The sequence below is a fragment of the Danio rerio genome, chromosome 2 (genome assembly GCF_052040795.2).
Source record: "Danio rerio strain M-AB ecotype USA chromosome 2, GRCz13ab, whole genome shotgun sequence".
NCBI lineage: Eukaryota > Metazoa > Chordata > Actinopteri > Cypriniformes > Danionidae > Danio > Danio rerio.
The window spans coordinates 28,994,086-29,020,538 of NC_141022.1; the positions used below are offsets into that span (position 1 = coordinate 28,994,086).

The following is a 26,453-nucleotide window of genomic DNA, read 5'->3' on the forward strand; positions in this document are numbered from 1 at the left end:
GTGTGTATTAGCTAAGTATTAATTAATAAATATTAGTTATTAAGGCAGGGGTTAACTAGCTGATTTATTATTCACATCTCCTTAAAAATACAAAGTTAATAAAAGTTATTATTTAAAGAAATTAACTAGTTTGTCCCCGTTATCTGTCAATCAACATATCTTGATAATATATATTTTTAAAATATTCACATTTTTCTATTCGCTCTTGTGCAGTTCGTTTATAAGGTTGGTTACGGTAAGGGGGCAGGATCAAGCCGCTCACATGTGCTGTGGGACATAATTGACATGGCCGCGGAATCTCCCCCTGCCTGAGTGCTGGTGGAGCAGGCTGGAGCAGGGATTGCCAAAGTTGTGTCTGGAGTGAAAGTGGAGCTCTGGAGTTTCTTTCAAGATCATTTTATTGCAGCGAGGTGAGTTCTTCTTATCGCTTATTAGCTCGGTCTTTTGCCACATCCCGCGTTTGTGTGTTTTTCCCAATTAAACGATGAAAAAAGGTTCATAACGGAAAGTTGCGTGCATTTTTGTGTCTGGATGGCGGTGACGCCGGGAGTCTGGGTTAGTTGGCCAGCCAGGGGAAGCGAGACGGAAAACTTCCCTATTTCTGCATTTTTCTTCGCATAGATTATTTTTACAAACCGTTATTTACCAAAGGATGCTCAAAAGTCGTCGTTCAACTTTGTAATGATTCCCGGAGTATGCTGGAAAATTCACAGTTTTAAGTGTGCGTCGTTGAATTCCAACTTTGAGGAATTTTGGGGAGTTTGAGGTGTTTCGTTTAGCGCGCAGGGTTACGTAAACGTCACAATGTTATAAAAGCGTTACATTTTAGCTTCATTAAGAAGTATTTTGTTGTGTTTGTTAGCCTTGGGTAACATAAAAACTTTAGATTAAATGTATCAGGGATGCTTGTTTCGCTGTCTGTTCCAGCTGTTGCAAAACAAGCACTTGCTGGAATGGAGTGGAATAACATTTGGCAAAGATTTGGGGAATGATGATTGATGTTGTGAAGGATGAAGTGAAGGTGGTCAACTCCATCATGCCCTAGTATTCCAGACAGCCTATTCTTCAACAGCTGCGACTGTTTATGGAGGAAAACATTATCCGCTGTTCTTGATGTACTGTTATTGTGCAAAAAGAAGTGTACTGGGTTGATGCTTTGTTTCTGTTTTAACTTTCTATTTAATGTTTTGGTTTAATGCAGCGCCGTGGCGTGCAGTTTTCTTCCCCAAACGTCACGAGCACCGAGAATTAAAGCACACTAATTATCAGCTCTTTAAAAAGACTTTTAAAGGTCGCTTTTAATCTCTGGTCTTGGATGATGTTGTTGGGTCACCGAAATGACGCTAGCAAAGATAGTTGGTACTATGGGGTCGGCTCCTGCCTGGATCCAGAGGGCTTATTGGAGAGAAAGAAGCACATTATCTGTGAGAAGAGAAATGTGATCTGCAGTAGATGACGTCAGGTTTGCCTTCTTCAGCTGAGTGAGAGGTTTTATAATAAAATAAATAAATAAATAAGTAAATAAAGTTCAGTATTGCGCATGCAATAAAAAAAAAATCTGCAGAAAAAATGATGCTTTTTGCAGCTCCTTCTCATCAGTCTATATCTGTATATATTCAATTTTTGAAAGCAGTGATTCTCAATCGAGAGGGAATATATTTGCAGATGCCACAAAATGATTTAAATGAAGTTTAGTTATTTAACCAATCAAGCTTAATTTGGTATTGCTAATGTGCATTTTTTATATTCTATAAGGTTTTCTTAGTGCAGCACAGAGGTATGTGCAGAGTGATGAGTACTTGTAATGTAATTGTTTCCACCTGCTGGCTTTAAGTCATTTTCTCTGCAGCATTATACAGTATAATCATACTTTACATTATATCTATGCATTTATTTTTATTTTACATATTGTCATCCACATAAATATAAAAAAAACAAAGAAACAAACAAACAATAGAATGTTGTAAGTCTAATTCATTCTTGTTTTACTCTACATCTCGGAGTGCTTGATAGTAATTGGTTAGATGCAGTGTTTAGCATGCATATTTCTAAATAAGGAATTACAGATGACAACACTGTACAAACTCTCCGGAATCCTATATTGCCTTTTTAAATGTGCTAGTGTTTTCTATATGTCTCTGGAAGTAAAATTAATAAAGGAGTTTAATATTTAAATTTCATTACGAAGCCATTTAACAAGTGAGATAATGAGCAGGTCATTCCCACAACCATTATCCAAAGCACAACATTGCAGTTTTTATTTTATGAAAAATCAGACTGCATACAGAGTGCGACAGTTGCGTTTCATTCATATATTTGGATGTGTGAGAGTCAAAAGGTAAACCAATGTTCAAGCGCACACACTAACCATGAAAATGTGCATGAAATAAGTAGAACATCTGTGGTTTTTCATGCACCCAGCATATTTGAGGCACTTTCGAAACAAAGTAGCTGTATTCTTTTTTTTTTTTTTTTTTTTTTTTTTTTTTTGCTTATTTCTGATGGATTGGGCCTGACAGCTTTTGTTTCATCAGTGGAGGTGCTGCCCTGAGAGAGCTGGCATCGAGTGTTCAACTTCCTGATTGGGCATAACTACAGGAATGTGCTCTTCCTTTGAGGTCATGGGGTTGTACCTGGTGAGCTGGAGGTTTCTTTCCCCATGGGCTAGTCAAATATTGCACATAGACATCGGACCCTCCCCCATACAGTTCCCCATCATTCTGGGAGCAGCTCGTTGCTTTGATGTGTGCTGATGTTACGCAGTCCAGCGTGATAAAATCTGTTGTGATTGTTCCTAATTGCAGCGGCGAGTCCACCTTCTCGAGGACGTTTCCTGATTTTTTTTGACTTTGTGCCCTTTGAAATAACTTTTTTTACACGTCTTATTGCTCGGTGGATGTTGTGGAATTTGGTTTGTACCATTTTTGTGGAAGTTTGAACACTTTTCTTTTTGATTTTATGCTTTTGTCTACATTAGAGATGTAATGGTATGATAATTTTATATCACAATTGTGGTGACCAAATTTGTCACTGTTATCAATGTTGTCACTGTTTTGTTAAAATTACCTAAAAATGTTCAAAGGCAAAAGTCACACACACTTAAGACATTCCACCAATTTTTGTATCTGACAATGAACAAGCAACAGACAAAATTCCAGAAAGCTGCACATTTTGTATCACACAACAGAAGCATGGATCCCTGCTTTTTTATTTGCATATTTTGTATAGATTTACAAGTAGATTAGAATTTTTTTCAATGTATTGTCTGTTAAACCTGCACTTGAAAAACTACCTCACAAGAGGATCCACGTTTACCTTGTTTTTCACTAGATTTCATAAAGATGCTAAAAAGGGTTGTGCGATTTGATGTAAATATCTAACAGCAATTTTTTGAACTGTTCTTGCGATTTTTAATTTTGTGAATTTAAGCTTCAACTTTTTCTCAATAGTATTTATAATACACTTTAAACAAGAATAATACAACATGCATTAAGTTTTGTGTGTGTGTGTGTACTGTATATACAATTGATACAATGTGCAATTGGTACCTAATGGGCCCAAAATATATCAAGAAAATATCCCCCACACCATTACACCACCACCACCACCAGCCTGAACTGTTGATACAAGGCAGGATGGATCCATGCTTTCATGTTGTTGACATCAAATTCTGACCCTACCTTCTGAATGTCGCAGCAGAAATTGAGACTCATCAGACCAGGCAAGGTTTTCCAACCTTTTTTAGTCAAATTTTGGTGAGCCTGTGCAAATTGTAGCATTAGATCCTTGTTCTTTGCTGACTGGGGTGGCACCTGGTGTGGTCTTCTGCTGCTGTAGTCCATCTACCTGAAGGTTAGATGTGTTGTGCATTCAGAGATGCTCTTCTGCATACCTCGGTTGTAACGAGTGGTTATTCGGGTTAGTGTTGCCTTTTCTATCAGCTTAAACCAGTCTGGCCATTCTCCTCTGACCTCTGGCACCAACAAGTCATTTGTGCCCACAGAACAGCCGCTCACTGGATATTTTCTCTTTTGGCAGACCATTCTTTTTAAAACCCTAGAGATGCGTGAAAATCCCAGTAGATCAGCAGTTTCGAAAATACTCTTACCAGCTCGTCTGGCATTAACCACATTCAAAGTCACTTAAATCACCTTTCTTCCACATTCCGATGTTTTATTTAAACTGCAGCAGATCGTCTTGACCATGTCTATATGCCTAAATGCATTGAATTGCTTCCATGTTATTGGCTGTTCCGAAATTTGCATCAACAAGCAGTTGTACCTAATGTAGTGGCCGGTGAGTGTATATGTGCATATAAAATGTATTAACTGTCTATATATAAGCTAATCACAATGTAACTGGATTTACAAAGAGTTATCAAAATCATGACAATCAATCATAGTTTTAATGATGATGACAATTTGAAACGTTAATAATAATAATAATAATAATAATAATAGTAATAATAGTCCTGAAATTAGAACTGTGGTTTACCTTGAAACCGGTAACCGTGACAACACTAGTCTACAAAAGAACCAGTGAACTCGGTGACCATCTGCATTGTCTAAAAAAGAAAAAGTAGATGATGAGTAGAAAAGCAGTGATGTTTTGGTCAGCTAAATCACATGCTCTTACCATTACTCTCAAGTGCGCTTTTTCCCTTGACCTCATTAGGCAGAGAAGCCAGCTTCTCTCCGACTCTAAAGCAAGATAGAACAAGTTTGTATCTGTGCTGCTTTAACCATTAGTGCTTGGGAAATATGCATGCGTTGATGATGTGGCCGTCAGCTGGTCCATGAATCAGGATCCTGCTGCTCTTCTTGAATCAGCCTCATATAGTCTCATTCAGAGGAGCTAAAAGCATAACTGCAATCCCTCCGCTATTGTTTTAGCCTTTCCATAGGCTCTCGCACGTCTTGTTTGCTCTCCTAGCATCTTCCCCTGCCGTTGTGTGTTTGTTTGGCACAGTGCTGCTATGTTTGCATGTGAGGCTTCTCTGTCTTCTTGGTGATTTGCTCTATTGTTGACAGTTGATTTAGATGAAGATGAAAGAGGCCTTTCAACTTTCTTTCCCACCGCTTTTTCTATACAGTCCCCTCTGCACCCGAATACACACGCAGCAGTTTGCCAGCACTGCAAGCAACGCGCTGCAGGATGCTTTTGCTGGATGCTACAACATACCTTCTTTTGCTTCTTTGTTTTGCATCTTTTGCAACTCTGTCTAGATTTAAAAGTTTACAATACTTGATGTAGATTTTAGTCCTGTGCGTTTAGACTTGCATTTTACTTCAGTGGTAGGAGTAGTTTAGAAAATTGAAATAATTTAAATAGTTTATCAATATTTTATTACTTCATCCAATGTCCAAGCCTTTTTTTTTGGTGGATTTGTGCAGGTGGTAGTTTTTCATGAAAGCAAATTAAACAAGCTGAACACTAGAATGCTGCTTGATCTCTTTGAGTGTACTCGCACTAGGTAGAGTTGCCTTGAACCGTGCCGAAGCGCGATTTGTCCCTCCTTTCCCTTGATGGCCTACACTTGCACTGCATTTTCGTACCTGAGCATGCTTGCATCATCGATGACTGTTCAGTTTAACAGGAAGAGAAGCACTCTCGCTCAGCACAGTGGAGATTGCTTCAGTTATATAGCTTTAGTCATTTGGGATGCAGTTAAGCGCAGTTAAATATCAATAAATTATCATAAGCATCATCATGCTGCAAGTATTAGTAGGTTTGCTGAAGATGCAGCTGATGTGCAGCAAGGGCTTTGTATCTTTAGTAAACTACGGTAGTGTGCATTCATTGAAAAGAATAATTAATAAATCCATATGAACCGTCCCTTAAAAATGTTGCGTCTTCAGTTTCAGGCTCATTTGCATTTTGCACCTGCACTATAGGCATATCGCGCCTAAGCCCAACCGAATCGCACTTTGGCACACCTCTTCCAACTGGGCCAGGGCTGCCCAACTGATTTACAACTGGGCCCGACTCGGAGCATTCAAACTTTTCTAATGAACCAGGAAATGCACCTGGGCATGGTTCAGATAGCATAGTGTGAGTGCATATCTTCACAACTGACAATAGTCAGTGTACTGTTTTGTCTCCAGAGAATTACTAAAATTTGTGAACAAATGTTCATTGACATTCAATCAGAAGCAGTTCGTCAAAATGTGTTCAACAGAAGAAAGTCGCACGGTTTGGAACAACAAGAAGATATGATGACATTTTATGTTTTGGAAAGGATCATTTTGCCAATGGACCTTTTTCACAAGACATTATGATGTGATTAACAGTCATCAGCATCTTAAAAATTATGATTAAAACATATACATTTATATATGTATTTACGTATTTACTATATTATCTTTGCATAAAGCACAAAAATGAAGTGGCACTTACACCATTTCTAATACACTGTCTAAGTGCAGGAAAGTAAATTTGACTGTTCATCTTTTGATGTTGACATCTCTTCTGGCTGCCATTTATCTGATTATTTTTTTTCCTTTTTGTAAAAGTCATGATGACACTCGTTGAGTTGTTGTTTTTTTTTTATTTGAACAAATATGATTGTAAAAGAATATTTGTTTTAAGTAGGAATGCTTGATATATTGGCAGCCATATCGTTATTGCCCGATTAAATGCTATTTTAATGCTATCGTTATCGATCCGATATCGAAATTAGGCAAACTGTTAAAACACCTCTTAACGCTTTTTCACTGTAACACATTTTATTCAAGACAAGAACATTTGAGCTGGTTTCAGTTCTTAGTTTTTTCGTTTTATTTAAAATATATTTATTAAACTTTAATTAAATTTCATTTTTGTTTATATTATATTTACGCAACAGTAATGTTGCATGTTTATTTGCTATGCAAAGAAAAGGAAATTATTTAATTTTTTTGGCATGCTGATTCATGTGAAATTGTGAATATAGGTCTAGATAATCACCTTGCAATTTTGAAATTATTGCTTTTTTGCTATTCAGTTTGTAAGATCAGTTCAAACTTTTATGAAGTTTTTGAAATAAAATTAGTTGTTCACTGTATAAAAATGTAACATTTTTAACTATCTAAAGAGTTCTCGGTTATCGATATTGGCCCAAAAATCCACATCTGCGCATCCCTAGTTGTAAGATAACTCAACCATGATTGTGAAAAGGGTCTATATGATAAATAATTCCATATGTTTCATTGTTATAACTCATTGAAGCCAATTGCTGACTTATTGGCAGAAGATTACAAGACAAGAATTATAAATATTATTTTTGTAGAACTCTGTTAATATTTTCATAACTTTTAAGTTAAAATAACACTGAAAAATTAAACAACAATGTTCCATTGCATCAGGCTAATTGCAGCTCTTATGGAATGCAAAAATGCAGCTTTCAGTGTTGTGTTCTTGTTTTGCAGTCATTGTGTTGGATCAGATGCTGCTACGCGCTCCATGTCACTCTGATTCCTGACATGCATCCGCTCTGTCATGCCAATGCATTATTCAAATGGCCAGGCTTGCACATTTAGCTAAAAGCAGAGCGGAAAAACACTCAGTGTTTGGTCAGGTGGCCACTGGTGTACGTTCGTGCTTGCATTAGCATTCAGAGTGCAGAGACAGCCGTTGTTTAGCTGGACGATGGAAACTTCAGATGCAGCAGCGGCTCATTAATGATGCTTTTATTTGACTGGAGATCGTTTTAGCCAGCATGCATGTGCAATGAGAGCCCGCCATCAGATGCAGCATTTATTTTGGTGTACTTACTGCCAGTCCAGCCTCCCTAATGCGAACTCCATCTGATCTGTTGTAATTCACACATGGTCTGTGTACGCACTTGCTAAACGCCTCAAAAGGAGCCCTGCGCAAACACATGTCAGCAGTGCCACTGTGCATATATTTGTAGTCCCAGACTTCCTGTTTTCTTATGCCCCCCCCCCACCACCCCCCACCAGCAGGACCTTAGACCAACACCTCCCACAACCCCTGCGTCCCACCAGGTCTTGTTAACCCATCCCCCTCCTCAAAACTCCTCCTTGTAGTGTGTGAAATGTGCAGGGCTGATGGAAGATGAGGAATTTCACCCTTTGACCTGAGAAGGCGAGGAGGGGCCGGCAGGAGGGGGTATTCATTCTTACTGCCCAGATCTGTTTCTGCCTGCTGCATTTTTCCAGCTAATTCATATTATTCTTTTGGATTAGTACTGCCCATCTCTCTTTGTGCAATGGCCGTGTTTTGGATGTGCGAAGTTACCAAAATAAAGTAAACACAGGGGTCGTGGGAATGGTGGCCATTGCTGTGAGGGCAGTGGCATCCCAGGTGGCACCGAAGGAATGTGTCAATGTTGAATTTTGCTTTCTACAGCATTCCAGAGTCAACATGGGGTGAATAGGGTGCTCCTTGGCATTCCTGTTGGGGACTGCGTATTCTCGCACTCATTAAGTCAATGTGACTCTTTACAATAGTTTTTTTTTCTGATGTTTCTTGGCGTATTTAGGGTATTCGCTCCCTTATCATGTGCAAGTATTAAAATTGTGTTAATGTTACAGATTATATCTAAAGAAATTATTCAATTAATGATTTATAAAATTTGTGTTTTTTACCAGGAGGTAAAGTGACACATATGAATAATTCCGATTATTCGGGGTTTTCCTATTTTTCAGTAATAATTGTTGAATTTTTATCATGCAGTAAATTATACAGCTATAAAAGCATCAAAAGCTACATTTCCATTCACCTATTTATATGCGCATTTTGGATATGCGTTTTTAAAAAAAATGGTTGATGGAAATGCCATGATGCGCATAAGTTTTGAAAATGTGAATGCACTGTGTCTGCATCTTATTCTGAGGCACAAGTCATTTATTAAATAAGCTAAAGATCCACTGAGCTTCTCCTACTGCAGCAATGTCAGTTATAGTGTTGATACTTGGCACCAGTTAATCAGGAAGTGAGGATTTTGTTCTTTTTGACTCATTGGATGGAAACGCTGCTTTAATTGCCCATCTTTAATGCAATATTCCAGTTTTGCACATAAAGTTAATTTGCAGTTTTGGATGGAAACATAGCTAATGTTGTTATATGTAGATTTGTTTTGACATGAATAAAGCTACTGTTTATTAAATTCACGAAATTGTGTTATGTTTTGGATGCCAATTTTTACACAAACTCAGTTTCTCACATGTAAAAAAAAAAAACCCTGAACACTACAGTTAAAATAAATATACACATTTATTGTTTTTTAAAATTTGTTTGAAATTAGTAAATTTTTTGGGAGAAAAGTACTAAGTAAAATCCATATACTGTAATGTGAGTTTTCTATAGCTTATTTATCCTGTATTGCCATACACCCATAGTGCTTCACAATCATGAGAGGGTGTGCCGCAGTGTGCAGCATCCACTTGGATAATGCGATAGCAGCCACAGGACAACAGTGACCAGCTATAGGTGGAGTGGAGTGACTGAGTCAATTCAGTGTATGGGGATGATTTGAAGGCCATGGAGGAAATTTGGCCAGGACACCAGGGTTACAGCCGTACTCTTTACGAGAAGTACAGTGGGATTGTTATTGACAGTAGTAGACATCTCACCTGAAAGACGGCACTCACTGAGCAGTATAGAGTCCCCTTCACTTTACTGGGGCGTTAGGACACTAAGACTGCTGGTTGAGTGCCCCCTGCTGGCCTCACTAATACCACTTCCAGCAGCAACCTAGTTTTCCCATGTGGTCTCCCATCCAGATACTGACCAGGTTCAGCCCTGCTTAGCTTCAGTGAGTAACCGGTCTTTGGCTGCAGGCTGATATGGCTGGGTAAAAAATAAATAAATTAATAAAACTCTTATATATTGCCATTTATACACGCTGATGTCATGTAACAAGTGTACTTCTGTATATTTGTATTTACCTAATATAGTAATGCTGTAGAATAAAATGTTTTGCCATTTATTATATTTTTGCAGTAGTACTAATAATATGGATGATGTTTAATGATTTGTCAAGCAATACAATTCAGTAATGTACTAATAAACAATATGGTGGGAAGTGTAATTGAATAGCACAAATGTAGAAATAAACAAAAACATTTCAACATCCCTTAATAAAAATAAAAAGAAGCATAACTTTTGAATACCTCTCATGCATCTTTATTTCTTATTTCTCACGCATCTTTATTTATTTGATGATATGCTTTATATGAAGCTTTTCTTTTAGAGTGTGACAGTTGTCAAGTCGTTCTTGTGTGTAATCAGTTGACCAAATATATTCTTTATTCAGTGTGGACTGTAGCAGTGTTTTGTGTGTGAGGTGAAACTGAGGCGCAGGAGCATGTCTGAGCTCTTTCAGGCCGTCTGCAGGCGCTGAACCACACAGGGCCGGCTGTGTTTTGGCGGCGAGCTGTTCTTTCCCCCAAATGACCCTGCGAGGAGCGATGGACGGGTTTCTGTTTAAAGGCTTTGTGTGCAGCGAGGAGGAAGTGGTTATGTTTGTTTAAACTGAGCTGCCCTCTTTGAGCACGCTCAGCCATGTGGGACAAATGAGCAAAATCTGTCCCCCAATTTCAACACCCCTCCTCCTGCTCCCCCAAACCCCATTCCCTATGTCTTCCTCTGACTGATTTCCTCACATCCCTTTCAGCTGGGGGTTGGGGGAGCCCTGAATGTTGGCTAGGGCATTAGATTCAGCCGTACCAAAGTGTTGACTCATTCCACATTCCATAAAATGTCCATCCAAATCTGGAGTCTGGGACCAAAGTGACCACTTCCGCATTAAGACGAGACCTTGTTTGGAGCATTTTGTGGCGGAAATTGAGTTGTTGCCTTGAAAACAGTAAACATTCAACCCTTGTTTTAATATGTTTGCTTCTCAGTTGATTCTCAGAGTTGTTGTGAAAAGGGAAGAGATGTTTTCTTTAGGAAAGAGTTGATTGGTAAGAAATGGCACTTCCGTAAGTGCAAACTTGTCTTCGGTCTCCTACATTTAGTGCAAGAAATTGAAACAGATTTGCTTTCGTAACAACTGGATGATGCTAAATTCAGGTAATAATGAGGACTGCAACATTTTTGAGCTTGTTCGGTGTTAGCCACTTTCAAAGTAGTGAAAATGAATGATTGGATTGCCATAAACACTCCTGTGGTTGAATGTGTTCAAACGACCACAAAAGACCACCCGTTCTCCACCTACTGACCAAACATGTCATCAGTGTGGGACATGATGTGAGAGAGCAGTAAATCACTATTCATGGTATTCGTTCTTCGCCTTGCACAGTTGATACAGTAGTGTAATGTGTTTGTTCGTTTTATTGTAGTTGTGTGTTTTGCTAAGTGCTTGAATAAAAGTGATGTAAAGCATGGAACTGGTGATGGCTTGGCTGATCATTTAAAATTTAAATCACTTTCAATTTGTCATCATTTGTAACCAAGCATACTGCATGTATAAAGCAGGTGAAAACTGTGCCATAGACAGACAAACACCACATCTTTTATTTTGCGTCTGTGCGTTTTATTACTGAATTTTTGTGTTAAATATTGTTTGAAATATGGCTGGACGATACAGCAAAAACAATTATCATGATCTCATCATTCGGCATCAATAATTACTGAATAGTTTTTTAACAATTCATTTAGGAATATTAGGATTTTTTAACCACTTTATTTTAATTTACCAGTAATACCAAGGCAAATAGTTTTAATAGTCAAGAATATTTAAAACAAATTATCTGATCTCTTTTAAATAAAATAAACAAGTGTTAAAGAGACTCTTAAACTTGATAAAATGTTACAAAGTCTGTGCTATGGTAAAGTGTAAATGCTGAACAATCAAAGCAAACTTGTGTGAATAATAATGATTTAGTAGACCTCAAACTCTGTAAACAGAACAAATTATGATAATCAAATCTGAGCTTTCAAGTAAAGGAACCACCCATCGTTATTTAAATACATATCGCAACATTACAAATTGTGAAGCTGAATGACTACATTACCCCCTATGCTAAACAAAACTTTCAGATGGGGTGCTAGTGGCTGAGATGAACAAGAAAAGAAACCAAAAAGCCACTCTGGCGACATCCTTACATCCTTTTTTATGTATAATCTCCTCACTGCTTCTATACTTCTATCCGCAATTGTTTTTGTTTATTTTATAATTTATTTTGTTGTACTTTTTACCTTTATTGGATAGAACAGTACAGTGCATGTGTCTGTGCTAAACTCTACACCACTAGCACCGATGCATTTGTTGATATTCTGACCTGAAGTGTCAATGACAACCCAAAACTCGCATGTGAAAACTGTAAGTGTTTCTTTGATCATTTTCAATGGGCTTTGCACTTGTGATCCCCGGCTGTCTATCACTTTTTCTCATTTTCTTAGAAGATGACAAATAGACAAACCATTACTTTAGCTATGCTTATTTTGAAAAAGAAAAAGCACTGCAGTGTTTGGGTGCGCTGTGTTTGTCTGAGGTAATTAGTAGATTTGTGACTAAAAGAACACAACATTATTCGAACTATTAGTCTTATGATTTACTGCAACCATGTTTTTGAATATGGGTTATGGATTATTATAGCTTTGAGAATTGTTTCAATCGTGCTGTTTTTCCTTATCAGAAGAATAATCAGAAATACTCCAATGGTTGCAATGTTCACAGTACACACTTTTTTTTTATTATTATTATTAATCACAATTAGCACATACTGTGCCTATAGAAAATCATCATACCTTGTGAAAATCTACAGTATAGCTTTACTCGCATTACTCCCTGCTTTCAAAAGCCCTTTGGGATTAAGTTGTAGAAAGGCACAGGTTAGGAGAAGGCTCCTTTCAAAAAAAACATTTCAAATGCTGGAAAAGTTATTTGGAATGAGATTTGATTTCAGGCTGCTGACAAATAAAGAAAGTTTCAGGGGGTATGATGGTTTTCAATAGGCACTTGTATATTAAATGTTAGTTGGATGGAAAAATAAAGTGCTTTAGTCAGACCTAAAAGTAAGTATAAACATTCTTAATAATGTGATCGTAGCTCAATTATAAACTTAATTGGAACACAGTCAAGCCTCTGTGTTTGGTTTGCTTGCTGCCATTAATGGCATATTGAATAAATGAACAGTTTGAATATTTAGGAACATGTTTGGTTCTATTTTTGAATGGACAGTCAAGATAGATGCTCGACTATGCAGAGCCACAGTACACTGTAAAAAAAAATTGACATGAAGTGCTTTGACAGCATGAAGTAATTAAGTTTACCCCCCCCCCCCCAAAGAAACAGCAAACAAACAAACACACTCTAAAATCTAGCTCATTTTAAGTTTTTTTTTTTTTAAACTTTTTTTAAAAAAATTTTTTAAAAAAAACTTTATTTTATTTATTTATTTTTTTTAAGTACAAGAGAAAACAACAAACAATATTGTCTCAGAATTTACACACCTTGCAGGTTCAGCTATTGGGGATACAAAATGTAGTGTTACACAGTATGTAGACATCAAAAAGTCCTATAAGGTATTGTGGCTGTCAGTTTTCATGAAGGGTGCTGGATTTGTATAGTCATTTTTTTTTTAGTGTAGCTAGCTTCATTATACACACATGAATGTAACGAGTGTTGTGGATCTCTCTCAAACTGATCTGAACTCCTTTTTCCAAATTGTTACAAAAAAAGGAAAAATAATCTTGAAGCATAGCCATGGGTATGGAGTGAGTCATGTTCATGTGTTTGTGGGAGTTCGGCTGCTTCCTCTCAGCTTGGTCTAAACACAAGTTCAGTGTGCCAGAAAAGAAAAGCACAGGAGAGCCGAGATCTATGACCTGGCTGTTTACACTTTTAGATGCGAGGTGCATATTGGAGGTATTTAATTTAGACATTCACTGTTTTTTTCCTGTTTGTGGACAGACTGAGTCACCAACAAGTCTAGACCATCCCACGGTCCTACTAGAAGAGCCTCTAAAGGAATATTTCGAACTTCATTCTTAAGCGTCACACTCTTAAAATATGTCTTTACTACTTTAAATGTGGCTAAATGAGGTTATTCCTTCAAAACAATGTTGATTTATTGCAGAAATGGAAAATTGAGTCTGAAGCAGAACTAATGCTATCTTTTGAGTACTATGGATTTTTTTTTTTCTGACTATTCAAGTTAATGTATATCTTTTGTGCTAAGCAGAAGAAACCTTTCATAAAGCTTTGAAATAACATATAAGTTAATAAATGATGACAGAATTTCCATCTTAGGATGAACTTGTTTCTTATTTTAATGATTTTTATGTGTTTATATAATGAAATTATTTTTACATTTACATATTTTATAATACTTACATGGTGAAGGTAACATCTCTAATGTTTCTGTAAATAATTGACTTGATTTGACTTCATAATAATGAAATGAATTGCTCTTTCACAGTGTTTATAAAACTAACTCAGTGTATAAAAAAAGCCCATTACTAAAAGACTTGGACTCTACCTCAAAGATTTGACAATTAGAGTCCACGTCAGAGACCTGTGAAAACGTCTGACGCCCTCAACCACATTGTATTATTGTGAAGCTCTCCAAGTGATCATTATCACATTGTCATATTGCATCCAAACTGTGATATTGCAGTTGAATAACAGTGCGCAGTGTAGGCAGACAGGCAGATGTGCTTGTGTTGATCTGTGGGAAAGTGTTTCTGCAGAAATAAGACGGCCTCTTCCCGCCTCTCTGTCCTCCTGCATTAACAGCTACGTGGCAGTCGCACGTCGGTCAGGGACTTGGAATGAATTTTACTGCCTCCTGGACTTCTGCCTAGTCCACATCCAGATGGTTGGATGAGTTTTTTTTTTCTCTCTCTCTCTCTCTCCTGCTCTGTTTGGCAGTGTCGGGCTGATTTGCTTTCATTGCTGCTGAAAGATAGACTGACTGTTTCGTCTTTTCAAGCCTTCTCTGTTCATATATCTCTATAGAGATCCTGTCCTTCCTGACTCGGAAACCTTCGATCATAACAATCTGACCAGTGACCTCTGGATCATATGGGACTATTGGAGTGTGCATTCCTCATTTTGTTGCTCTAGCTTGGTGTAATCAGTCTTTTAATGGCTTTTGACAATGGCTTTAAACTTGGCAACTTGTTTTTGTTGAATGACGGGACATTTGAGACAAATATTCATAAACTAGAGAAATATTTAGCCTGCCAATGTGTGATAGGAAATATTTTATTAAAAAAAAAAAAAAAACAACTCTGGTGGAGTGGACAACAAATGTCTTTCTTTTTGATTTTGCATGAACTCCTTTTTTTTTTATGGTTTTTGTGCACAAGTGAACTTTTAATGTTGATTGTATCTAAACTAGGAATTGGAGCAAATTTATTGCTTCACAAAGTGCATAGAAAAAAAGATGTGCATAAATGTGAAGGAAATAAGACACTTTCTCAACTATTAGGTTGAATCACATTGATATTATTTACCACATTTTAATTTTAATTCCAGTTATCCACATTTTTGCAATAATTATTCTATAAAAAGATTAATAAAATAAAAGCACACCATGTGATTGAAGTAAAGCTAGCATAATGGTGGAATAGTTGAAATAGGGCTTGGCGATTTGGCCTAAAATCAAAATCTTGATTAATTGAATATTTTAACTCGGTTAAGATTAATGAATGATTTATTTATGTTGTTATTTATTTTTATTATTTATTTTATTAAATAATTGAATTTATTTTTTATTTATTTTATTTTATTAATTATTTATTGTAATTATTTAATTAATTTTATTAATTTTATTTATAAATAGATTTTTGTTTGCCATTTTATTTACAGGTTTTGTACAGTAAATATGCTCACATATTACAAGTGAGAGGTTTCTGAATGTAGGGTTAATTATTTTTTAAATAATTGAAGGAAACAGACACTATCTACTATCTATGATTATTTACTGAACATCAACGTTGAACATCTAAAATTTATAACACACCTTGCTTAAAACAGCCACTTTTTCTTAAAAAGTGAAAATAATTAACTTGCACTTTTAAAAACAAATTAAATTATCTTCACTGTTTTTCATAATAAATGTAGAAAATAAACAGTATCTCTTCTAAATAAAATTACTCCTGCATATCCTGTAATATTTTAAACAGTGCATTTCTTGCATCTTCTGTAAACTGATATTTTAATGTTAATAAAAATGAAAGGTGATAGAAAAGATGCGGTCTCTAAAGGCATCTCTGGTGCAGCTACTAATTATCATCAATATAGTGCAATCAACACAAAAGTAACAAACAGAGCAGAGTCACGTGATACCGCACACACGATAGGGAAAATAATTCAAAAAATTGACCGGGAAAAATTAAATCGATTATAGGTTCTGAATGTCGATTTTAAGAGTGATGTTTTACAGCTCATGAATGTCAAAGGCATCAGCACTAGGATTTCCAGGTCTGTGTAAATGAAGGAAGCAAACAAAAAAAGTTATGGTTTCATTTTTGTTCTCTTTCATCAAGGTTTATATGTCAGCCAAACTTATATGTCAGCCAGTAAGAGACAAACTTTAATCTGTTCATCATTTGAAGCAATCATGTCTTTTCAAAGACTTTGCAATAAACTACCTATTTGATATGGATTAGGGCTGCACATTATATTGTTTCAGCATCGAGATCGCAATGTGCGCAATAATCACATTGCAACCATAAACAATGTTAAGTCTGAATAATAGTTGTCCAGTAGGAACAGAATTGTAATTAATCCTTTTATATTATATGAAATTTATATGATTTATGCAGCAACAACAACAAACTAAAATTTCTTACTTAAGTTAGCTTGTTTTAACGACAAACTCCTAATTTTGCCTCATTTCATCTGACTTTTGCAACAATTTTTTAGACATTTGGACTATAGTAGAAATTAGATAAAGCACAGTAATAAACACATTTTTTTTTTTTTTTGCATTGTGATTTATTTAATTTCTGTACTTAAATACTGTTAGACTCCCCAGAAAACCAACAAGCAGAGCAGGGGTGTCAAACTGGAGGGTTTCTGGAGGGCCGCAGCCCTGCACAGTTTAGTTCCACTTCCAACCCTGCCCCAACACACTTACCTGTAGGTTTCAAACATGCCCGAAGGACTAAATTAGTTTGATCAGGTGTGTTTTAATTAAGGTTGGAACTAAACTGTGCAGATCTGCGGCCGTCCAACATAGAGTTTGACATCTGTGAAATTGAGCTATTTAAATATCTTGTAAAACGGTATTTATATCGTAATATTTATCGCAGACAAATAAAATTCTGAATGACAATATCATACTTTTACAATATCGTGCCGCCCTGTTTTTTATTAATAGTGAAGCATCAGTTCTGGGTGAACTGATTTGTAATAGTGGAGAGTTCAGATTCACAGATTTTATAAAAAGAAATCTTTATTTGTGGAATGACATGAGCAAAAATGAGAAAAAAAAACTTTTTAATGTCAACACAAAAAATCTGAAAACTGAAAGCACTTGAGTGATTAGTTATAGGAACAGTTGGCAGTAGATGATACTTGAGCAGTAAATATACTGAACGTAGACATTTCTCTGTCTTCGTCTGTTCCCTCATTAAAGACTGGAGCTACTTTTTCACCCCTGTGGTTTTAGGGAGCCAGTTTAGTTTAGTCTGAAATAGTAACCATTGGTGATAATGATGCCGTACGTTTGGCAGAAAGAATGAGAAAGAACGTGTACAATTGGTCCATGCTTTTCTTCCTGCCAAAGTTGCCTCAAAGCATAGTTAGGCTGCTGTTCCCAAAGCCTGTCTGATTTCCCTCTGAAAGAATGGCATTGTTCAGGGCGGCCATTGCCTCATTTTCATATAATGGCTATAAGCCAGCATTTTCCAGAGGAGATTTTTTTTTTTTCCTTTCCCATAAAGGCGAGTTGCCTGGCACACAGTCTGTAAACCATGATGTGGGTTCATTTGGACCAGCTCCATGGTGTGGCTTGTGTGCGGATGCTGGACTCTGTTACTTCACGTTTGGCCAGCTGGACAGGCTTTTGTTGGCGTCAAATGTGTGATCAGATGTACAAATCTATTAACCTCCACGACTCCTCAGCAAGACCACAGGGAGTTGTAATATGCATTGTGAGACCCTCGGGACCCCCAAAACTAATCCTGCTTAGCATCCAGTAGGCTAATTTATGCGATAACTGGGATAAAATGCAGAGCGGGATGAATAGGATTGGCACGAACAACCTGGTGACGCTGAACACTAGTCTCAGCCCTACACAACAGCTTTTTATGGCCTCAGAGGAATGTATAAACAGGGTGAATTCCTCCACATGAAAAATGGTAAATGTTAAAGAAGTATTTTATCACAGACGTGTGCACCTCTGCTGGCTTGCTAACTCCATAGTTCAATGCAGATGCTGAAAAAAAGAAGTCTTTGATAGCGACAAGGTTTATTACTTCACAAGCTGGAAATTCACAATCATTTGTGTTGCTGTGCCAGAAGCAGGCCCAGTTCTCTCTTCTGAAGAAATTCCCTAAACAAAGGCCTGTTTGGAGGCTGAAGGGAGATGTCGGGGGTGGGGGAAACTCCTGAATGACGTGGTGTGGAGCGAGTCCTCTCTCCTCTACTGTCTGAAACAGAGAGAGCAGTGTTGCTGCCGTCTGCAGCATCTATGAAGCCCACTGTGTGCTTTATATGCGCTGATTATTATGATAACCTATTGGGAATGTGGCTGGTGTAACAGCGTCTCTTCTTACAGTGAAGTTTCCACATAGATTTCTATCTTGGAGATTCTCAACACAGACCCTGATTCATTTGTCTTGCCGATCTTGCAATACCTGTAAGAGGGCTGATTGGACAGTTAAAAGTTTTTATTCATTTTTATTATTTTTAAATTTTTTTTAGCAATACATTATCTGCATCTCTTTAATTAAGAAAGAAAACGGCTCAATTATGTTTTTTTTAATTGACTTGTCAATTGTATTTTTCTCCAAATATCTTATCATTTTAACAAATATCTTCATTTAATTAATGAATTCTCCAAATGTGATTTGCTGTTAAAACAAAAACAAATATATCATATGTTGCAAATGTATAATTTATAATATAAAAGCATTAAAACTACTAGTAGTAGAAGTCATAGTAGTAGTAGTAATAGTATTAGCAATCATAATAATAGACATTTCTATTGTACAGTAGCCTACAATAATAAAATAGGCAATAAAAATATATATTTTGTATTTTGTTACTTAAAAAAAATTAACAGCAACAACACCACTGTTTTTAGTGTTCTGCTCTAAATTTTTAAATGCTCCAAACTGTCAAAATATATGCTTAAAGCATCACAGTAAAAGCCTACAGAAGTCAAGTCAGTGTTCACCTAGCATGAAGCAGTACAGTACAGGAACACCTGCAGCTGACTGTGTCAATGTGCTAGGTCACATACAGTTTAAAGTAACCCAGTGGGCCTGGACGTGTTCGTAAGCCCTGCAGCAGTTGGTCATAGGGTTTGCATACATCTGTCAGCAGTGATGCTGTGTACGCCTTCTGTCCTGTCTGACATGAAGTCAATGACTGGAATTGTCTGTTTCATTGAGTACGCTTACATGGACACCAATAATCTGATTTTAATACGATTAAGACAATACATTAATTTAATAGTCTACTTTGTAAACAAAGATTTTTTTGATTAATTTTAATTTGAAGTCATAATCAAACTAAACTGTAATCCAGAAATCAAATTTATACATGTGGAGTATGCTGATTTTAGTGGTATTCTTGAAGTGCAGTATTTAGACTTGTAGACACCGCAATCAAACTATTACCTTCGTATAGAGTTTACGGAATTATCTAAACATGCATGGCTGTTTGACACTTTTATCTACACCTACCCAGTTTTTTTTTTTTTTGCCTATACGGCGTGCGGTATCAAATTCCATTAAAACAACACTCTTCCAGCAGTTCACACTCACATCCAATATCACGTTCTTTACGGGGGGCATACATGAAATATTCCTGAATGAAGTAAAACTTCTGTAAACTGCAGTTAAATTCGACAAATTAAAAATGAAACGCCAGAAATAACATGAAACTCCAGAGGAAACATGGATAGCGTGATGATACAATGATGTTAATCAAATTAAGTGCTGTAACACAAACAGGATCATGAAAGGACCAGTTAAAAAGCAACTCATGTAAACACCTTAATCTTATTATTGTCTTATTCAGATTAAGGCAAAAAAATTGATTACTGATGTCTATGTAAACATGGTCATTGATGAGCTATAACAGGCCATATGGGGTTGTTCATCACTGGGTCTGGTAATATTTCACACACCTCTAAAGTGGCATGCTGGAATTCTTGACTAATGAACATTAATACTTGGTTTGGTAATGTTAGTTTAGCTTTTATGAAGAACCATTACTTTGCATGTTAGCAGGTTGTGATTGATATGCCGCTTCGATCACTTTTTGGATGCAGAGATTCTGGAAGGCTTCAGAAGAAAACAGCAGCATCTGTATAACAATGATAATGTCAATTGCTAGAAAACTCTGTCAAGGCTGAGGAACAAGCATCAATTTACACTGTTAACAACTTTGTGTCTGCAATTGAAAACCTTCTTTAATCTGGTGATTTTGTATGTTTTTAATAAAGATAATGTTACAATGTTTGTTATGTTATAAATGACTAGTTGCGTATAAAAATGACAAAATATCACCCAGCCCTAGGAATGTTTTGCTTTACAGCTGACACAATAAATGGCCAAACTACAGTTAATCCTCTTTGAAGGTGTGCTTGCATGAGGTGTAATGGCAGTTCACACATTCTTCAAACATCTGGACGGTCCAGATGTGTCACGAGGATGGAAATCAGTGACAAAAAACGGAAAGTCATTTTGGCTTCATGTTACTGTAAAAACAAGCCCCCTAATCTGGTTCTGATCCAGCCCGTAACAGCGTCACTCACTGAAGTCGGATGTAATGAGAATAAGGTGGCGTGCGGGTGGTTCTGTCAGATGGGGTGTGAGAACCGTGCTTTGGGATTCAGCACGCAGCATCTGCTCAGCTTGTTTACCGGAAGAAATGTGGAGTGGAACCTTCTCCACTGATGTTTCAAAACAGCTGGCTTTGCTGGCCCTCCCAACAAAAACGCAGTAAATCTTAGTGTTTGTGTGGAATTGCTGCACATTGAATGCCCAAAAGGATCATGTGCAGTTTTCCTGGTTTCTCTTATATAAGGCTGAATCGGTGCCCAGACTTGTTGCATGTTTACTTTACTGACCACTGCCATGGGAGTGAGCTGTGCTTTCGAGGAGACCTTTGCATCGATGCGCCTTGTCCAGACACACTGACTCCTTTATCACATGGGAAATGATGCATGATGTGGTTCAAGCCAACTTTATTGCTTTCCCACAAAATTGAGGCTCAGGTGCCCGTTGCCCCATCGGGCGTTGTGACTGGGTGATTATGCATGGAAGTGTTGCTGCTCTGCTGACGGTGTAAATAACGCCCCGGCTCTGTCTCACTCCTATAATGGCTTTCAAAGCAGCTGCGAATGCACTCATTTGATTTACCCTCACTCACTCAAACTCATGGAAAGCTCCTCTCTCACTCACCTATTTTAATGGAGTGTTCTGGATTCAGTTGAAGCTAAGCTGAATCAACAACATTTAAAGCAAAGTGTTGACTGTTGCAAAATAAAGGCTACAAGTTGGGATGCATGAAAATTCTGGGATGAAATCAAAAATTCAAATGCACTTGGTCAAAAACTAAAAACTTTAAGATATAATAGCATTAAGTATATTTGTACAACTTTAAAACTTACTCATTACATTTAATTATACTGAAAAATCACAAGCCACTAAAATTACCACAGTACTTAAAGTTAGGCATGGGACGATAACCGTGTTCAAGGTATACCATGATTTGGTAAAGTCAAGGTTTTAAAATCGTCATTTTCTGCTATACCGTTCCTAGGTATGAGTAAGATTTTTTTTATTTACATTTTTTTTTTCAATTTTTTTAGGACAGCAGTATCTCCAGCAGAAAAGACTTCCAAAGGTGCTGGTTTAAATGGTAAAGAAATCTGCGTTTTTGAAATTATTTAGCCTGACAGGTTTACTGCTCCAAAATATTATAAATGTTTCTCAAAATAAAATATGTTGTGCACAAAGGGGAAAAAGGTTTTGTTTTTTTACCCAGACATTTAAAAAGAAGATATTTTAGAGCAGTAATCACAATACCGTGATACCAAGAAACCATGATATTTAAATCCAAGGTTTTCATACCATCAGAATTCTATACTGGCCCATATCTACTTACAGTAAAATTTTATTGATTGTGAATGAGTCAAGAGGTGTTATTTTATTTATACATGCAACTTTCTTACAATAACATTTGTTTTTAATGGTTTGTTAAATGTTTTAACAGGGCCATCAGAATTTTTTTGTAACCGTGTGTAAGTATAAAAATTTCATTCATAACGGTCTTAAACCGTATTAAATTTGACTTGATGAAACCTGTAGAAACCCTGTATTCAGAAATGTTCAAATAAGCAGTGGTGCTCTGTTTTCAAATTGCATTTAGTTCAGTTAAGCAACAAACCATTGCGAATTTTATGTCATTTGAAATGAATGGGTTTTATAGTGCAGTGCTTTCCACATATGGTGTGAAAGCAGCTTCACACTGCACAGTGATTATGGCTGGAGGGAGAGTGAAACTATGACGCTGAACACTGTTGGTCCTCATTTTGGTCCTTTTGGTGACTATTTGCCAAAACCTGAAAAGCCATTTTTGGCCAGTAAGTTTTGCAGCTGAAATTTCAGTGCATCTGTTACATTTGATGCAAACAACATACATTTTTGCAGGATTAAGGGTATGTTTACAACAATTTCAATTAAAATAATGAAAAATTTACTGTATGTAGTAAAACGATTATCGAGGTTTCAAAATGCTAGTTTTTAAAGATGATGAGAATTACAATTTACTGATACAAAATGTATTTTCTATTTTATACAATCTTTTAAGTCTTCAGTAACATTTTTTTCAGTTAGTTTTTCTTGTAATTTTACTGATTCGCTACCTCTCTTTGATTTGCACTGGTCCTGGAAGTGCTGTTGGAAAAACTAAATGTTGTGTACTACTTAGGATATTGAGAGACTGGGTCCTCTGACAACGTTTTTTTCCCATAAGCAAACAACACAGCTGCCATCATTTCATCCTCTTCAATGGATTTAAAGCCATTGGATTTCTAGAAAATCTGGATCCACCTACTCAGAGCAAGCCACAACTCCTTTGGCTCTGTTTTCACTGAACAGTTGGCGGGGCGGAAGCTGGTGCCAGCTGATGTTCCACCAGTTCAGAAGAGAGCACGTTCTCCCTCAAAAAATTTGCCTTTGAAAAGATTTGGGAACATTGGCTCTGCTGCTTTTTTATGAGGCTGGAGGAATTTTTCTCCTGCTTCAGTGTGGTTGATGTGGAATGTGAACATCAGTTTTTGATTAGGGCTAAAAGACTGACAGATTTTAGGTTTTGTTTTCTTGGGATAACCAAACGAAAGCGAGGCAGAGATGACTCTAAACTGTGCATCGGTGAAATCTGAGTGAGACTTGCAGATTTAGAAAGAAAAAATGCTGAGACTCCCATTCATCAGGGCCAGGTCTGAACACGTCAGAACTCAAGAACTCGGGAGATTTTTCAGCAAATGTCTGGTATTCGCTGGAAGCCAGGACAGGGACGTCTGCTGTGAGGTGTTGCTTTGGAATGAGAAGGTGTTTGATTGAAATAGTCATTGAAATGATGTTCAGGTTTGCCGTTTGGTTTGCTTGCCGCTTTTGTCCTCTCTGTTCTTATTAAGGGCTCTTGAGGTGCTCTTGTGTTCAATCAGGCTTATAAAACCGCTTGTGTCTCAGGCTGGCTCCGTGCACAGGGAAGCCTTTGTTCTTGACAACTCCCTAGTGCAACATGCTCAGTCTGTGAGACAGACAGGCCTCCTCTCTTCAGGTTTACAAGTCAAGTGTCTTTTAGTCTTGTTTATCTGAAGTGGCATACGTGCCGCCAGCACTGTCAAAACATAGTGGGATGAGGTCTCGGCTAATTATTGACTGCTCTTTTGTAATTATTAACAGAAAACAACTTCAATGATTGTTTGATTAGACTTAGAGAGAGGACATTAAAATGTTTGCCAAATCGTAGCGTGCAAGTTAGATAATTCTCAAGGCTGTATGAACTCTGGGGACTGGCATGTCTGTATGGGCCCTCAGCTTGAGGATGCAGGCATTGGGATCAATTGCAAAAAAAAAAAAAAAAAAAAACAAGAAAAAGACCATGAATTTATTTTCGATTATAGATTAGAAATTTGTTTTTACTTATTTGAAGTGATTTTTATTTGAAATGTGATTATATTATATATTTATAAAATATAATTACTATAAAATTTAAATAAATTATTTTATTACAATAAAATGCTGATGATAACCATTTACTGTTGCTGTTATCGCTGATTATTATTGTTATTGCTATTTTGGTTATATGCTATTATGGTTATTGTTGTTAAAGTATTGAAATAAATTAATATTAATAATAATAATAATAACAACTATATTGTTGTTATTATTATTATTATTATTATTATTATTATTATTATTATTATTATTATTTTTATTATTATAATTATCATTGTTATTGTTAATAATAATAACAACAACAACAATAATAGTTGTTGCTGTTGTTATTCAATTTGAACTCTAAAACATTTATATTCATTCATTCATTCATTCATTTTCTTTTCGGCTTAGTCCCTTTATTAATCTTAAGTCGCCACAGCGGAATGAACCACCAACTTATCCAGCATATGTTTTAAGCAGCGGATGCCCTTCCAGCTGCAACCCATCTCTGGAAAACATCCATACACACTTATTCACACACATACACTACAGACAATTTAGCCTACCCAATTCACCTGTACCGCATGTCTTTGGACTGTGGGGGAAACCAGAGCACCCGGAGGAAACCCATGCGAACGCGGGGATAACATGCAAACTCAACAAAGAAACGCCAACTGACCCAGCCGAGAGTCAAACCAGCAACCCTCTTGCTGTGAGGTGAAAGCACTACCTACTGCGCCACCGCGTCACCATATAACATTAAAGTAGCATATTTATTTACTTAACTTCTTCAGAAGCTATTAATCTTTCAAACATGCCTTTTTCTGCCAAACTACAATAAACAAGTTAAAGTCTATTCATGTGAGAAGTATGGTTATTGTTTATATGATCACATCATTTTAAAAATATAAATTAATTAAAATAAAGAAATAGAGCAATCTACAAAAAATGAACCCCATTAACCCAGTTCCAGATGTCTGAGAGGAATCCAACTCTTGCACTGCCTCCCGTTTCTTTCACCATCATGTGCGAAATCTTCTGTTTGTCCCGCCCTGGCAATAAAACCAGTGGGAATGAATGTGACCAGTGAGTGTCCTTGGACCCCTATCCTTTCAAGTGTGAATATAAAAATCCTCCACATCCTCCTGCCTCACCTCTCCTCCTCCTCCACACATCCCTTTTCTAGCTAAAGCCTTGCCCCGGGGCTGCAACTTTTCCAGCAGGAAGGCCAGTCAAGACATGACTTTGCAGCGGGGGGAGGTCTTGCTTTTTTTTTCTCTTCGGCTTTAGCGGAGAGGAATTCCTGCGCTGCCAGGACTCCTCTGCATAAACGGCATGTCATTACTTCAATTACAGGGAGCGGGTAGACTCGCTGCACTCCACTCGGTGTGGGCCACCCCAAAATAAACCCTCAGATATAGGCTCTCTTTGTCACTCTCTCTTTCTCTCTATGGGCTGAAGTAAAAACTTGTGTGGTACACAGACTGCATCTGTGCTAGTGCTGCATGATATTGGAACAAATACCGTTGCGATATTTCTTTTTTCTGCCATTTTAATTATTGCGATATCAATACAGTTTCACCTTATGACTTGAATGGCTTTATTTAAAAATAAATCACTATTTTAGACTGATTTGATTTTGTAAGGGAGTTAACTATGTATGAAAAACATATTTTTAAAAGCATACATAAATAGAAAAGAGCAAAGATAAATGTGAAGAAATAAAGTGCTATAGCGTTTTCTAGAGAGTTGAGCTCTATTCAGTTTAGGCCTGCATGATATTGGAAAAATCTGACATTGCAATATTTTGTTTTTCTCCAGTACACATTGCGACGTAAATACAGCTTTATTTAGATGGAATTCTTATTTAAAATTTTTATTTATTTATTGAGTTTTTGCATTTACAATTTAAAGCAGTACATTACCCCTCCCCTACCGCAACCACAGCATTGAAACAACAACAAAACAACAACAAAAAAGCCTAAATGTAAATAATGAGCAAAATTCAAAGTGTTTCAGAAACAAAGGGTGCTTTCACATCTGTAGTTCGCTTCATTTGGTCCGGACCAAGGGTAATAAATGATACATTGTTGCATTTTCTGCCGTCTTTGGGTCGTTTTCACACCACACTGCTGGCTTTGGTC

At 36.8% G+C, this 26,453-nt stretch overlaps 1 protein-coding gene across 4 annotated transcripts in view; it reads left to right on the forward strand.

Moving 5' to 3' along the window:
• Positions 1-310: 310 nt before the first annotated feature.
• Positions 311-26,453, forward strand: part of fndc3ba (fibronectin type III domain containing 3Ba) — a 235,602-nt gene continuing 209,459 nt past the window's right edge. For all 4 annotated transcript variants that reach the window (XR_015477915.1, XM_087239924.1, XM_087239921.1 and 1 more), the window contains exon 1: positions 311-410. The gene's annotated coding sequence lies outside the window, so the exon portion shown is untranslated. The remainder of the gene's footprint in view (positions 411-26,453) is intronic.